This window comes from Panthera uncia, chromosome E1, assembly GCF_023721935.1.
Source record: "Panthera uncia isolate 11264 chromosome E1, Puncia_PCG_1.0, whole genome shotgun sequence".
In the NCBI taxonomy this organism is placed as follows: domain Eukaryota; kingdom Metazoa; phylum Chordata; class Mammalia; order Carnivora; family Felidae; genus Panthera; species Panthera uncia.
In genome coordinates this window covers 9,857,442-9,872,063 of record NC_064814.1, presented here as the reverse complement: position 1 = coordinate 9,872,063, position 14,622 = coordinate 9,857,442, and the positions used below count along the sequence as shown (strand labels likewise).

The following is a 14,622-nucleotide window of genomic DNA, read 5'->3' as shown; positions in this document are numbered from 1 at the left end:
CTCTACCCCTTCCCTGCTCGCTCTTGCTCTCTCTCAAAAAAAAAAAGGAAGTAAGGAAGGAAGGGAGGGAGGGAGGAAGGGAGGGAGGAAGGGAGAGAGAAAGAAAGAAAAGAAAAGAAAAGAAAAGAAAAGAAAAGAAAAGAAAAGAGAGAGAGAAAGAAAGAAAACAAACAAATGAACAAATAGAGATCAGGTAGGGAGCTTTTTTCAGGGTTATGATAGAACTTTTTTAGTGTCTGTCTCCTTCCCCTACAATTTTAAGGTCTTCCAGAGCAAGAAGGCACCTGGAAAGGGACACTTGGAGGCCACAGAAACCACACATCCAGGGTCCCCCACCTGCCATGGTATTCTTACCAAAATCTTCCATAATTGGCCCTGAATGGCATCGAAGTCTTAGTCCTTAGACCCTAAGTCTGCACTTCGGCAGGGATAGGGTCTGAGGTCACCTTTCATCCTCACCTGCTTCTCCTAGTTCTGGTGTTTGGGCACCACCACCCCCCCCCCCCCCCCCCCCCCCCCCGCCTTGGCTCCCACGGTATCCTTTAGATTCTCTCTCTCCTTTATCTGTGAGTTTCTCCCTCTCATCTCCTCTCTCTCCTCCATTCCTTCTGTCTTCTATCGCCCATCTTGGGGCTCCTCTGATCTCTTCTTCCCTGTCTTGTCCTTCGGTAAGGAGAAAGATCTGGTTTCAGCACCAGGGACAGAGACAGCGGGTGCGTTCGCCTAACTGGCTAGGCCGGTACCTAGAGTTTACTCAGGCCGAGATCTGTGCAAGTGGTGAGTGCCCACGAATTTCTTTGGGTGTGTGTGAATGTGCGTGTGTGAGTGTGTATGCGAATGTGCTTGAGTCTGTGTGAACGCCTGTGCCTCTATGGGGCACACGCCTGTGGGCGTCTCTGGGTGCATCTGTGTGTTTGTATCTGTCTGTGCCGTGTCCCCGCCTGCTCCCCGCGTCCCTGGCTGAGAAAGGGGACGGGATGGGGACGCTCCGTTCTGGAGGTGGGGGAGGCAGCGGGTGGCTTAGTATCCCAGCCGGGCCTGGGGGCGTCATCCTTGCCCAGACGCGCGCCAGGCACCATGTGGCATGTGTGCCAGCCGGCACAGGCTGAGGGCATTCTGCCCAGCATGAGGGGAGGTGGGGAAGATGCAGGGAGCTAGGGACAGACAAGAAGAGTGGGGAGCTGAGCTCAGAACTCAACTCTGGGGCCAGGCCCTTTCTATCCTGCGTGAACTCCACCCACAGGTACACACATGAAAAAATGTACAAGTTACTTGCCATTGTGAGGGCCTAGACAGATAACTCACATCACACACACATTTCCTGAGGAAAATGCACAGAAGGCAGGCGTGTTCTGGCTTGCACACGTGTACAAATCACCAGGTTCTTTGCACACAAGTTCCTGTACAAATGCACACACACACATACAAACAACTAAGCCATTCTCAGAGGATGGGGCATATAAGAATCATCTCTCTGTGTCACAGAGCAGGATCTCTCATTATGTGGGTGGGCACCCCCCTCCTATGATACCAGGCAACCCCTCTAAGGATCTTGTAGCTCCTATGACAACTGTGCCCTCCCCAACAAACGGGCAGACTTGCCCAGACCTGAGGGTGTCATCAGGGGTGCCTGCTCTCTGCACTCAGGGAAGGACGTCTCTGTGCTTCATCTAGGAAAGAATGAGTGAGGGGGAAAAGGCATCCAAATATCTCCTGCCTTTCATCAGCCAGGCAGTTCTCATGCCCCCAGAGAGTCTGGTGTACTGGAGACAATCCTAGATTTCTCATCCCATTCTCAATACTAACTGGGCAGGTTATTTCTCAGTGAGATTTTTTTTTTTATTTGAGAGAGAGAGAGAGAGAGCAGGGGAGGGGGGTAGAGGGAGAGAGAGAGAATCTTAAGCAGGCTTTGCATTCAGTGCAGTGCCCAGTGTGGGACTCAGTCCCACAACCCTGGGCTCATGACCTGAGCCAAAATCAAGAATTGGATGCTCAATTGACTGAGTCACCTAGGCACCTCTCTCAGTGAGATTTAAATATAATTCATGTAAAGAGTTTAGCTCATTAACTGGTCACTATTATTACCATTATATTAACAGTATGGAAAGAGTGGTTAGCAGGTTTGGATGAAATAATGTAGCCGAAGCTTACAGCACAGTGTCTAACCATAGTGGATTCTCAATGAACACAAGTACAGTATGAATTTAGTGGTAGAATTTCAGGAACTTAGGCAGTTAAAGGGAGCTGAGACAGAATTCTCCCTCCAAATGAAAGAAGCATGCACTCCCAAGTTCAACAGGAAGAATGGAAGTTAGACACAGACACACAAAAAAGCTGAAGGATGAGGTGGGAAGCAATAGAATCAGGTGGGGAGAGGGGACCCCCTTGAGGTGAAGCATCCAGACCTCCATCCTTCAGGGCCATGGAAGTCCTTAGAGTGTCTCTATTCCAAATCTGAAGTCTTTATCCACATGTCTTCCCACTTATTTCTTCTCTGGGCTTCATTTCTGTAAACAGCAGCATCCAATTAGTTGCTCAAGCCAAAAACCTAGAGTCATCGTTGAATCCTTCCTACCCCTCATTCTCCATATAGACTCTCACCAAGAACCACTGATCCTTGCTCCAATATGTACCCAAGTCCAGGCTCTTCTCTCCTTCCTTAGTGCTTTCCTCTAAGCCAGATCACATCACCTCTCATCTGGGTCTCTGCTCTCACCTCCCACCTTGCCCCACTCTGTTCCATTCTCTCGCAGCAACTAGGGTAATCTTTTTAAATTGTAAGCAGGGCCTTTCATTCTCTGGCTTAAAATTTTCCAGCAGCTTCCTCAGCACATAGAATAAAACCCAAACTCTATCAGCTGGATTGGGTCCCTCCCTCCCTCCCTCCCTCCCCAGAGTCATCTGCCTCTGCCTCTCCCTCTCCATGCCTCATCCTCACTGGCCTTTCTTTCCACTCTGCACACACTAAGATAACCTCCCCACCCTAGGAACTGGATGGCTTTCTTGGCCCAACCAATCATCTTACCTTTCTCCCACTCTTCTTGGCTGGCTCCTTTTCATGCTTCAAGTCTGTTTGTCTACCCCCACCCTGAGAAACCTTTCTGATGCTTTTATCCAAAGCAGGTCCTTGGTTATTCTCTAGTACAACATTCTATTATTTCCTTTGCAGCATTTTAACTGTTGCCTTACTTTTTTTTGGTCTGCCTGTCCTGTTGGTGTGTAAGTTCTCTGAGGGCAGGGACCATAGCATTTGTTCTGTCCCCATGGTAAACTCTGAGCCCAGCATGAAATAGGTACTTAGTGTGTTTGAATGGCAGAATTGATGAATGCTTTGATATCTTGAGGGGTGGGGGTGGGTTGAGCAGGTCCTGTAGCCTGGGCTCCAACCTGCCCCATTAGGGGTCTGTCTCATCTCTCTTCCTCTCAGGAAGCCGGTCTGCTGGCAGCCTCCTAATTATATTTTACTTCACTATAAATCTTTTCGTTAAATATAATTGAAAAATACACCTTTTGAATCATTGCATTAACCTGGCATCCACTCTGAGACGGTAATTAAAAGCTTCCTAGAATGTCTCACCAGCTTGCGGAGAACTGACTTAGAGATCATCCTCTGTCAACCCCAAATGTGTGTGCACTAGCCTCCCTGTCCCTAGAGAAGGTAGAGGCCCTAAGTTCAGGCTTGGGGGGCGGTGAGTATGTTCCCCCTCTTCTCTCTTAATTGCAGGATTCAGACAGCTGGGAGCAATGCCCAGACTCCTGACCAGCATTCCCTCTGGGGCCTCAGGTCTGCTATCCTCCCTGTCCTCATTCTCTCCTCAGCTCCAGGCTCAGAGCTGTCACAGGTGGAAGGTCAGGAAGGAAGGGGAAAAAGAAGGAACAAATGTTCTCCCAGCACCTAAGTGAGTTGGATCTGTCCCAATAAGTCTTTGTAGGTCCCAGAAGGCAGGCTGTGGCATTGATGCTGGGAGAGGTTCTGCAATGTGGTAGGTAGGGTTAGAATTCAAAGTCAAAGCCAGGATGTGCGAATCTAACTAATAACATTGCCTCCTTTCAGAGTCCCAGTGTGGCCATTGGTGACTGGTGTCCTCAGGCCAGCCCCTCTCCCTTTCCAGGCCTCTGGTTCCTTAAACTCCAGCCAGAGAGTTTTCTGGATTCATCTTTGACAATGCTCTTTTACACCTCATATCTGATTCAGAAGCAAATCTGTCTGCTCTGCCTTCAAAATAAATCCAGAATCTGACCACTTCTCATCATCCCACTGCTACCACCCTGGTCCAAGCGGCAGCCCCCTCTCTCTTGGATGACCACAGTTTCTGCCTTTGGTCCCTTCAGTCTATTTTTGGTGAAGCAGGCAGAGTGATTTTATTTATTTATTTATTTATTTATTTATTTATTTAGTTAGTTAGTTAGTTAATTAGTTAGTTAGTTTAGTAGACTCCATGCCTAATGTGGGGCTCAAACTCACGACCCTGAGATCAAGAGCCACATGCTCTACCAACTGAGGCAGCCAGGCAGCCCAATTTTTTTTTTAATAACAGCTTTGCTAAGCTATAATTCACTCATTAAAAGTGTACAATTCAGGGCGCCTGGGTGGCTCAGTCAGTTGGGTATCCAACTCTTGATTTCAGCTCAGGTCATGATCCCATGTTTTGTGAGTTCGAGCCTCACATCAGGCTCTGTACTGATAGTGCGGGAGCCTGCTTAGGATTCTCTCTCTCCTTCCGTCTCTGCCCCTCCCTTACTCACACTCACGTGCTCTCTCTCAAATAAATAAATAAACTGTAAAAATAAGTAAAGTGTACAATTCAATGGTTTCTTAGTATATTCATGGGGTTGTGACCATCACCACAATCAATTTTGAACATTTCATCACCCCATTTAACAGTCACTCCCCATTCCTCTCAACTCCCACAGCCCTCGGCAACCAAAAATAAAACATTACCTTCTCTAAGAAGCTTTTCCTGACTACCCCATCAAAAACTGCACCTCCTTTCCCTCTCCTTCCTTGCTTTATTTTTCTCTTTAATACATATCACCATCTAACATGCTATGTATGTCACACATTTATTATGTTCCCTTCTATTTTCCCCTTCTATTTGTGTGTATTCACACACAATCCCGCTGTGGGTGGAAGCTTTTTTTTTTTAATAGTAGACTCCCAGCACCTAGGACAGGACCAGGTACATAATAGGTGCTCAAGAAACAAATGTGGTATGAATGAACTCAATAATATAGGTATGGAGATCAAAGATCTCAAAAGTTGCATTCATGCTCTAGGGGCAGGCAATGAAGACTTATCCTGGGGTCCAGCTCTTGGGTGCATGAATTTATTTCTCTCTTCTTTTTTCTCTTTTGGTCTTCTTTTCTTTCCTGCCCTAGACACAATGTTCCATTTACCTCCACCCCCTGGGCAATCCCTAACACCAACTCTCTTGGTGTTGTCCAGGGGACTTGTTCCTCCTCCTTCTCTCCTTTTGCCCTTACCACCCCCTGACTCTTCCCCATTCTTCATTTTCAGATTCAATCCTGGAGAACATTAAATGAATGGTCTCTGGAAAGCTATTGGAAGAATAATCAGTCTCACTGTCTGAGTCCCCCAAGAATGGTGGCATTCATTTACTGTGCCCATGACTTGGGCCAAGCCTTGAGTTGAGTGCTTTTGACTAGCACTGTAAGATAGAACTTTCCGCAATGATAGAAATGTCCTGTTTCTGTTCTGTTCAATATGGTGGTCACTAGCCAATATAAGGTTATTAGGCATTTGAAATGTGACTGAGGAAATAAATTTTAAATTTTATTAAATTTTAATTAATTTAAATTTAAATAGCTATATGTGGCTAGTGGCTTCCAATTGGGCAATGCAGATTTACACACATTATATAATCTTTACGATTATCTTGGAGAGTAGATATTATTATCCCCATTTTACAGATGAAGAGGAGTGGCTAATCATGATGAGAACCCACATGTCTTGGTTTCTAGACCCTTCTAAGGAGCTGTTTCAGGGCTTGGTGTAGGAGTTATATGTATGAGAAGGGCATGGAAAGACAGTCATTCATTTTTTTCACTCAGTGAGACTTCATTGAACCTCATCTGCTAAAGACTGGGGATATATCCACAAATCTCTTACCGCATAACCTTCTGGGACACATTTTTATTCCCATTTGACAGATGAGAAAATTGTGACTCAGCCAGATTCAGCAACTACCAGATTTCCCTGCTCCCTTCTTCTTCCTTCACCTTTACTCTCTCACCCCTACTCCCTTCCTCCAGCCCCAGTCTATTCTCCCTATTGGAGCAACTGTGATCCTTTGAAACATTTGCCTGATCATGTTTTCCCTCACTGGAGATTTGGCCAGGTTCCCCATTTTATTCCCAGAGAAAACCAAAGGCCTATGGGACCCCATGCATTCTGTGCCTCTCCCATTCCCACTCAGAACCTACCTGCTTCTCCTTTCCCCGGATCCCTCCAGTCTACTGGCCCCCTTGGGCCCTTCAGGCCCTGGCTTGCCTGTTTGCTGGCTGCTCCCTGATATCCACACTGCCAATTTCTTCATCCCCTGAAGGTCTTAGTTCAAATGCTGCTCTTCCAAATGAGGTCTACCCTAACCTTCAGCCTAAAATGGCAACCTCCACCCCCCCAACCTAGATTTGTCATGAACTTTTCCCCCTAACGCTTACCACCTACTAACATAATTTACTGATGTAAATGATGCCTATCTCCCAGCTAGAACATACATTTCTTGAAGGCAAGGATTTTTGTTTGAAATATTCTAGGGCCTCAAATAGTGCCTGGCACATGGTAGGTTATCAGTGAAAATGTGTCAAATAAATGAACAAGCCTACTCTAGGTATTCCTGCTTTTGCAGCAGGAAGGCTCAGATTTTAACTTGAGCTCCTTTGCTTCTAAAGCCAGAATTCTTTCCCTCAAAGTCATTTTTTAACTAAGAATTCTCTCCAGTCCCCTCCCCAGGTTCTCTCTCTTAAGGGTGGCCCTGGGCTCACACAATTTCTAGCCTAGGTAGGGATATGAATTCCTTTATATACTCTTGGCTACAATGCCCAGGAATTGAACTAATTTTACCAAAACTCAGAGATCTCCTTTCTTCAAGGCAGGAGGCCTGGGTCTGTTTTTCTGGCTGTGGCCCCAGCAGGTATCCCCCTCACCCTAACCCCAGACTCTGCTATTCCTTCCCCTCTCTGCTGAGGAGCCTAGACTTTTCCTTCTTTCAGTGGGGTAACTTGGGAATGTAGCCACTCCCACCACACCTCTGGATATGCAGTAACACAAAGGCAAGTAGGCATCATTTCCCCCCATCCGTTGACTTCTTACCCCATGAGGAAAGTGACAAGATATTTCCTCAAGGCATGGTGCATGGGCAGGACCTCTTCCTTGGAACAGGCAACTGGGATTGTTTGTGAGTCCATTAGGAGAATGGGAGTTAGATAACAGGAAGGCCTTCCTAAAGTTTGGAAATGAAACAAAGGTCGCTACTTATGGGCTAAGGTAATGAAGTGCATTCATCTTCCTCTAACCCTGTCCTGTACCTCTTCTGTAACAGGTAAAAATGACTGCAGACTGTCCCCTCAGAGCTCATTCCTCCCCAGTGTCTCTTCTCCTTCATTCCTCCTTGTCCCCTTTCCACCTCCCTTAGCTCAAAGTCACTTGCTGGGGCCCAAATGGAGAAACAGCTCCATATGTGCCCCAGGGAATATTAAGCCATGTCCAGAGGGAAGAGCTGGTGTCTGGTGTGCAGCCCAACCACCTCTGGCAGTGAGGTTTGAGGGGATACCAGAGTCCAGTACCAGCTCTGCTGGATCACCACTGTGTGGTCCAGAAAAATCAGTCAACCTCTCTGAGCCTTAGCTTTCTCATCTGTAAAATAGGACTAACAAGATCTGCTCTACAGCATTGTATGATTAGGAGATGGCTCATGGGAAGCTCCTGGCACAGGATAGGCACTTAATAGTTGGTACTGTTATGACTAATATTACTTAGGCTCCAGGATGCCCTCTCTTCCATCCCCATGGATGAGGGAGGGCCTTTTCCTCCATCATTCTCTATTCCTCCAGTTCAGATGAAAGTTCCAGATGGAGCCTCCAATCACACTCTGCTCTAATTGAACCTCTACACCCTGCTAGAATTCTTTTCCTAAAACTAACTTCCTGGAAGTTCCCCACCACCTACCAGGACACAGCAAGCACAGTGATTAAGAGTTTGGGTTCTGGGGTCAAACCTGGGTTTGATACTCAATTCTATCACTTCCTAGCTGTATCTGTTAGGCAAGTTATTTGGTATCCCTAAGCCTCAGTTTACTTATCGGAAAAACAGGACAATAGTACTTGCTTTGTGTGGTTATTGCAATAAAGGCAATTGGTACAAAGCATTTGGCACATGGAAGATGCTAGCCCTATTATCATAATGACATGAAAAAATCATAAATCCTGAGCATGACATGCAAGGTTATCTATAGAAGTTAGACTTCCCAATTTTTAGAGCAGGATTGTCAGAATGAAGCACCTGGCCTGCGCATCCAACCTGTTTCCTGCCATCCTCCACACGAACCCTATGTTTTGGTTGGCACAGTGTGTTACTCACCATCCCCATGCTGAGACCTCTCTCAGTGCCTTTGCACATGCTGTTCTTACTACCTTGAAAATTCTTTCTCTCCTTGCCCAACTGGTAAACTCCTACTCATCAGTTAAGACCTAAGTCAAGCCTACTGCCCTCTGTGAAGCCTTTCCAGACCTAGGGTCTGGGATCACATCCTGGTGCTCCACCACTCCAGCCCTTTACCTCTGTTTAACATCAGGTAGGGAGCCACAGGCCTTAGGATCAGGCTGCCTGGGTTGGAATCCTAGCTCTGCCACTTCCTACCACTTCATTTGTTACTTCACTCGTTTGTGCCTTAGTTTCCTGATCTGGAAAGTGAGATCATGATAATAATATCTGATTAAGGGTCTGAGGAGTAAATGAGTTACTATGTAAAAATAATTTGGTCCCACACTTGGCACAGAATAAATGTCCAGTAAGGTGAAGCTGTCATAATTATTATTCCAGCCTCTTTTGCTTCCCAGGACAGAACTCAGTCTACATGTTGGTCTTCCAGACCAGGCTATGAGATTTGAGGGTAGGGGCTGGAGCTGATCTATGAAGCTCATGCAGAGTGGATACTTGGCACCACTGCCAGGGCGGACAGTCACAAAATCTCTCCTTTATCAAGAGCTTTCTCATTTGTCCTTCAGGATAATACTATGAAACTGGGTCCAAGGTTCTTCCCACTTTACAGATGAGGAAATTGAGGCCCAGAGGAAAAGCCTACAGGTCCTGGTAAGCAAGCAAGTAGCAGGGCCAAGTTTTACCCTTGGACTCAGATGACTCCAATCACCTCCCCCTCCCCAGCCTTAGTTTTCTCATCTATGGAATGGGATGGTAGCTGTTTTTCTAATCTCTCAGGTTTACTGTATGGACTAATATATATAAATATAAAAGGAAGAATGGGGTTTGAATCTCCCCTTATAAATTGGGTAATGCTTTGTCTAAGATAAAAATAAGAACTTTTCTGGGGGTGAAACTGAGAAGTAGCTGAGACTGAAATGGTCCCGAAGCCCCCATTCACCCCTCTCCCTAGGGCTTGTCTGCAGCCTGGGGCCAATTCAGCAACCTTCCTCCTTTCCTGGGCCCACTGCCAGCCCCTCCGCCCCTTCCCCCTACCCATTGCCACTGGAAGACAATGGTGGGCAGGCCCGGCCTTTGTGAGAGGGGTCAGGCCAGTTAATCTCAGACTGGGCTGGGGAGGGGCATGTAGGAGGACTAGGGGAAGGGAGAGGGGGCTGCATGTGGGGACAGACAACAGAGGGCTTGTGAGGGTCTTGGGGGGGGTGGGTGGAGAGACACTGGAGGCCAGGGGCCTGAGGAGTAAATGCTTCAAACAGGCTTTGGGGAGCGTTTCCTCCGAATGTAGATTTGAGCTCCTATTAAACTTGCCAAAAATTTGTGTTAGCTAATGGATTCTTAATTCTGTCTAAAATGAGAGAGGGAAAATTATGCCATTCATCTTGTATTGGTTTGAAATTACATCTGACACCTAATCGATCATACTGTGGAACATTAACTCTTTGGAAGAGACCCAACTTTTCCTCTCTTCCTTGCTTTCCAGCGCTCTCCAGCCACCCCCACCCCCTGATTCCTTCTTTTGTATTTCATTAACTAAGCAAAGCTTTGGCTGTCTCTGGGGGTGAGGGGTGGGAGTTAGGGAAAGTGTTCATTTGAATCAAAAGAGATAACTAGGCCCCCCAATCTTTTGCCCAAGACCAGGGCCCCTGCTTCCAACCTTCAAGTGACCTCTCTCTTCCTGCATTTTCCTATGTATTCTGAGATCTAGAAAAGCAGAAAGAAAGAAAGGCGTTGGGGTGTGGGGTGACCTCAGAACCACCTTGGGGGCACCAGAGAGAGGCCTGGAGCCAGGCAAAGCTGAGCTAGCACCTGGGGCTAGGGCAGGGGCCGTGGCAGGGGGTTCACCTGCGACTTGCTTGGCAGATGGGTGAGGAGGAGGAGGGCAGATGACAATAGATTTACCTCTGGGGATCCTGATGAGCTCTGACTGAAAACCCCAACTCCAGACCTGCTTTCCAGGAGGAGGACTTTCTGGCAGCAGAGAGAACCCACTGGAGGCCAACAGACCTGGGCTGGGATCCTGGCTTCATTCCTGACAAGCTGTGTGACCTTGGGCAAATTACATAATGCCTCTGAGTCTCAGTTTCCTTCTCTGTCAGAGCAGGATAATAACACAGGCATAGGGCTCAGGTGAGGACTAGATGAAATAATCCAGGTAAAGGGGGAACAGAGCTCATTGCCAGGCACACAGTAGGTACCCAATAAAGGTGACAGAATCCGGATCAACACTCCCCCTCCCTGATACTTCTACTTCCCCACTTCCCTTCCCACCCCCCTTCTTCCCTTTTCTCTCCTACCTCCAGCGCCTGGTTCCCAGGCAGACCTGGGCTGAGAAGCCACGAGGTCAGGTCTGTAAGAGCCAATGTCTTCTCCTAAGAGGACACCAAAGGAGGCCTAGGCCCCCTGGGTCTCTGCAGGGCCCCTAGCCTTCTTCCTTCCTGGAGCTCCTCTGTCTCCTCCTAAAGTTGTAGGGGTTGTCTCCTGCATGGAGAGCTCTCTTAGCACCTTCCACCCTGCCTGGGTCTCTGGAGGAAAAGCAGCTCTGGGAAGTGAGGCCAGGAGGAGGGGCACCCCAGCTGGGAGAGAGCCACTTGCTTTTACTCAACATCCCTGACTTTTGTGGTTTCCAAAGGGTGTCTGTCCCCAGTTTGATTATCCCATATTTTATCAGGAAGGGGTGGATTGGGTGGGGAGTGGGGGCTTGTCACTCAAGAGCAAGGTAGGACAAAGGGAACCAGGTAGGTGTGAGAGTGGAGAGGGGGGCAGGGACATCACCCCCATCTCTATTCCCTGGGAGGTACCATGGATTCTCCCTCAGGTTGGCTTTAGGCACTATGCGAAAAGAAGCTTCCACAGCCCTCCAGCTCCATGTGAAGGGAGTCATCATGGAAGGAATGTGGCATGCACCTCTGGCACAGAGGACGCACGGGGGCTGAGGGCCTCTTTCATTGTATATCAGGGTAGTCTCACCTTCTCAGCATAGACTTCATTCTCAGTAAGCACCCATAAATACCTGAATGAGTGAATGTACAGGTGAAGGGACCTGGTTGGTTTAAGTGACCAGTCAAGGTCACATAAGGAATCATTAACTCCTATCAGGTATCTGCTCCAAGTGCCAGAAAGAACTGCCTAGAATGCTCCGACTGTATTCTTGAGCCTTGTGGAGGAGCCCCACGTGAAGACTATGAATAATGGTGAAACATCACCCAGTACCCTCATTTTACAGAGGAATGCAGGACTAAGAAAGGGGGTCCGACTGACCAGGGCCACAGGGTGAGGCAGGGCAGCTGAGGACGTGAGGCCCTGGCTCTCAGTCCAGTGCTCTTCTGTACCCACATCATGAATCTGAAGGGACATTTTCTAGGCCTCTTGTCCATTCCCAGCAGAGCCTACGTGGTTTCTGGGGAATGGGCTGGAGTTTTGGGAGGGAGTCCGGAGAGCTGCTGAAAGAGGCTTTCCCTGAAGAGAGAAAAGCAGAGGGGGGTGGTGAGGTTTCTTAACTCCCTCTCCCGCCCCAACACACATACAAACACACAGCGGCAGGAATTTTATTTCCAAATGTCCCTTCTCTGGGGAGCTTACTGTTTCCCAGGAGACGCCTGGTGGAGATGCCCCTTCCTGCCAGCCTCCCTGGCAGCCACTAGGCGGCTGTGGCTCCCTTTTCTGCCTAGAGACGCCACAGCAAGGGTCCCACGTGGTTTGTATTAATAGGAAGTGGAGCCCAGGACTACAGACACAGAGGATGGAACAGTCCAGCCAGGGGTGGGTGGGCAGCCAGGCCAGTAGACTGAGGCAGCCTCTCCCAGGGCCACATTGATCAAGGGCTCCAGGCAGCCTGGCATGTCTAGATACATGTGCTGACCTGCTTCTGGTCACCAGAGAAAAAAGAAAACAATCCTCCCTGACATCTTTTTCCCCAAACTGGAAATGTTTTTGTGTTTTTATCTTAAATATAAAAGTAATGCAGGACTGTTACAAAAATAGATAATTCCAACAAAACAGAATGAACAAAAGCTCCAGACTCAAATTTTAGGATCTGTCTTTTCCCATAGGAAAGCAATCAGCCTCTAGCAAAGAGTCCAAGGCAAAAGTCTGCTTTGTTCAGGAAGAAGTGGGAAAGTATCATGACACTGTGGAAAGTTCTAGAATTTTGGAGGTCCTCCTGAAGTAAACACCCTTATACTGGAGAGACTGCTATGTGTATCTGTCTGTTTTCCCCTCAGAAGATCAGCCGCTTCAGAGTGGAGTTCTTCCCACTCACTCTGTGTTATTCCCACACTTCCACCTTCTGGGTGCACCATGCTGCCCCAGTGTGGTCACCCAGGAAATGTGGGTTGGAAGAATAAATTCATGAACTTACAGATAAGGAAACAGACCCAGAGATAGACACTGAATTGCCAGAGTGGCCCAGATCATGTTCACAAATACGATTGCCACAGCTCTGGAAAAAACTGGCTTCAAATTCTCCACCAGCTCCCTCTTCCCCAGGGCTGTGGAGAGCTAAAGATTGGAGTTAGCCAAAGAGGGCAAGGCTACAGAAGAAATTTCCCAGGTCCGGCCCTTGGACAGGACAGCTCTGAGGCACTAGAGGGAGACTGTCAGGTCTTGTAGGAAGAGAGGCCCCACCCAAAGAGGGATGGGAGTGGTGGAGAGTCTGATGTGAATTTAGAAATTAAATCTATGCCAGGCCAGTGAGGTGGAGAGCAGTTTTGCCCTTCTACCCTGACAAGGAAGCAGATCTGATTGGAAGTTTCCATGTCACCTTCCAGTTAAGAAGGGATTTAAGTATATGGAGGAAACTTACCTCCTTCAAGGAGAAGGGACGGATTCATCCAACACAGCAGCAGGGATGGAAGCCAGCCCCTCATCTCCCTTTCTCTTCCTTGCTAGAGAGTCCCATTAACCATTGATAACTGTCAGGGAGGTCTTAACCCCATTTTACAGATTAATAAACCAAGGCTAAAAAAGGTAAAGTTACTTGCCCAGGTAACAAACCAAGTGGCAGGACTAGAAAGGCCCTCCTGCCTGGCTCCCGGATGCTCTTTCCACTGAGGCCTCACCGCACCTGGAGTAGGGAGCCACCATTTTGTGGCCAGACCACCCTCTGCTAGATTTGGGCACAGGTTCTCTAACTCACAGAGGCCCGTGGGCTTCGTTTGAGCTCAGATCCTTGCCTGTCCAGTGTTGTTTGGGCAGACCCTGTCCCTGCTTCCCCCTGAGAACATTTAAGGCGCCTAGAGAGGCCTGCAGTCACCCGGGCTTGGCCCACGTGATCAGTGCTCCTGGAAGATGTCACCTTTCCCATTTTGCCAAGGCTTCTTCTGAAGTTCTCAGTCCATCACTGTGCTCCCTCCCCACTCCAAACCCTCCAGACTCTTTCGGGTTAGGGTGCAAAATTTTTGCCAAGGGCAGGTCCCAAGACCGGCGGCGTTCATGGCCCAGGGCGGGCGCCTTGGGCGGTAGCACTGAACCTGGCCCGTCACAGCTCCGCTCCTCCTTTGGGCCCTCCCCGCCCACGAAGGGGGGCAAAGGCTGCCCCTGCCCTTCCTCCTTGACCTGTCCAGCGGGCCGCAGCGGGGCACCGAGGGGCCGGCAGCCCGAAGAGCGGCTGGGGGCGAGGGCCGGGGAAGGGGTCCGCAGATGCCGCCTCGGCCCCCCTTCCCTGACCGGGGCCCCCACGGTGTCGGGGAGCAGGAGGAATCAATCAGGATAATGAAGCCGCAGCCTGCCACGCACCGCGGGGGCACTGAGGAGCCGGGGCCAGTGCCAAGTCCGCCAGACGGTTTGGAGGAGCCGAGCCCGGCACGGCCCGGCGGCGGCGGCGGCGGCGGCGGCGGCGGCGGCGGCAACCCGAGCCGGCGCGGAGGCCGGACGAAGCACCGCGCAGGTCCTTGGCAACAGCGCCTTGGCAACCGGGACGCCAGAGAGGAATCTTAAAGCTGCAG

General features: G+C 49.0%; 1 long non-coding RNA gene across 2 annotated transcripts; it reads right to left on the bottom strand.

The window, feature by feature from the left end:
- Positions 1–2,155: 2,155 nt before the first annotated feature.
- On the bottom strand, positions 2,156–14,622 carry LOC125926474 (uncharacterized). Of its 2 annotated transcripts, none has more exons than XR_007459106.1 (5): positions 14,414–14,622; positions 11,939–12,136; positions 7,334–7,463; positions 3,896–3,973; positions 2,156–2,507 (listed from the first exon to the last, which is right to left on the bottom strand). It is a non-coding gene; the product is annotated as an uncharacterized LOC125926474 (long non-coding RNA). The 2 variants fall into 2 exon arrangements; XR_007459107.1 differs by lacking the exon at positions 14,414–14,622 and adding an exon at positions 13,482–14,394.